This window comes from Chiloscyllium punctatum, chromosome 51 (assembly GCF_047496795.1).
Source record: "Chiloscyllium punctatum isolate Juve2018m chromosome 51, sChiPun1.3, whole genome shotgun sequence".
In the NCBI taxonomy this organism is placed as follows: Eukaryota; Metazoa; Chordata; class Chondrichthyes; order Orectolobiformes; family Hemiscylliidae; genus Chiloscyllium; species Chiloscyllium punctatum.
This window is the reverse complement of record NC_092789.1, coordinates 50,546,715-50,548,833: the sequence shown is the minus strand read 5'-3', so window position 1 is coordinate 50,548,833 and position 2,119 is coordinate 50,546,715.

Genomic DNA, 2,119 nt, shown 5'->3' with positions numbered 1-2,119 from the left:
TTGATGCGACTCAATGATTTTGTGATGATTATCGGAAGATCAATGCCAGATAAAAATCGAACTCATAATCAATATCCAGGTTGGAAGAGTGTGTTGAGAATATTGGACAAACCAGTTTCATAACAATGTTGGAGTTAATATGTAGTTATTGGCAGAAACCTTAATTGGGGAAAGCGAAAGACGTTTCTGTATTTATAGCCCCGAATTGGTTTCATCAAGATTATATGGTACAGGTGAACATTTCTCATCATTTTCTCACTCAGGAAACAGAAAATATTGTAAAGGAGAATAATGAGGTATGAGATATTAGACTAGAAAGGATCGAGGTCAATTACGACAGGTGCATCAATTCTAGAAGGAGTGAAGGTAGACAAGTCCCCTAGGCCGGATGGAATCTATCTGAGGATATTCTGGGAAACTAGAGACGAGATAGCAGAGCCTTTGGCTTTGATATTTCAGTCATCGTTGTCCACAGGTTTAGTACCAAATGTTGTGCCCTTGTTCAAGAAGGGCAGTAGCGATGACCGAGGTAATTTTAAACCAGTGAGCCTTACTTCTGTTGTAGGAAAGATGTTGCAAAGGATTATAAAAAATTAGATTCATAATTATCTAGCAAGCATCACTTTGATTTCAGATAGTCAAATAGTTTTGTCAAGTGCAGGTCGTGTCTCACAAACCTCATTGAGTTTTTTGAGAAGGTCACCAAGCATGCAGATGAGGGTAGGGCAATTCACGTGGTATACATGGGTTTCAGTGAAGCCTTTGATAAAGTTCCACATGGTAGGTTGTTGGAGGAAATGCAGAGGCATGTGAATGACGATAATTTAGCAGTTCGGATTAAAAACTAAGCTTTCTGAAAGAAAACAGCGATGGATAGTTGATGGAAAATATTCACCCGAGAGTCGGGTTACAAGTGGTGTGGCACAACACACCCAACACTACGGGCAAATTAGCATGGCCTGCACATTTTTGGACTGTGGAAGGAAACCGGAGCACTCGGCGGAAACCCATGCAGACACGGGGAAAACGTGCAAACTCCACACAGTCAGTCGCCTGAGGTGGGAATTGAACCCCGGTCTCTGGCGCTGTGAGGCAGCAGTGTTAACCACTGTGCCACCGTGTCGCCCACAACACGGGACCACTACTGTCTGTTATTTTTGTAAATGACTCAGACGTAGGCATAGGTAGATGCATCAGTAAATTTGCAGATGACACTAAAATCGGTGGAATACTGAAGAGTTTGGAAGAATGTTACTGATTGCAGGCGGATTTAGATAAACTACAGGATCGGCCAGAGAGGTGGCAAATGGAGTTGAGTGCAGCTAAATGTGCAGTGATGCACTTTGACAAGAATAACAGGAAGACAGAGTACTGGGTCAATAGAATGATTCTTGGTAGTGTGGATACGCAGAATGATCTTGAAGTCTATGCACATAGATCCCTGAAAATTGCGACCCAAGTTGATGGAACTATTACGAAGCCATACGGTGTGTGAGGTTGCATTTGGTGGAGGGATTGAGTTCTGGGGCCGCAATATTATGCTGCACATATACAAATCTCTAGTGCGGCCACACTTGGAATATTGTGTGCAGTTCTGGCTGCCATACTTCAGGAAGGATGTGGAAACATTGAGAAAGGTGCAGAGGAGATTCACGAAGATGTTTCCTTGTCTGGAGGAAAGGTCATACGAGGAAAGGCTGAGAGACGTGGGTCTGTTCTCATTGCAAAGAAGAAGGTCAAGAGGGGATTTGATAGAGACGTACAAGATGATCAGAGGATTAGATAAGGTAGACAGTGAAAGTCTGTTTCCTCGGATGATGAGGGGACATAAGTACAAATTGAGGGGTGATCGATTTCAGACAGTGGTCAGACGCAAGTTCTTTACTCAGAGAGTGTTAATGGCGTGGAATGCCCTCCATGCCAATGTAGTTAACTCAGCCACATTAGGGAGTTTTAAATAATCTTTGGATGAATACACGGATGATGGTTGGATAGTGTAGGGTGACGAGCTGAGAATAGTTCATGGGTCGACGCAATATCGAGGGCCGAAGGGCCTGCTCTGTGCTGTATTGTTCTATGATCTATGTTCCATGTTCTATGTTCTAAAATAAATGAGAAC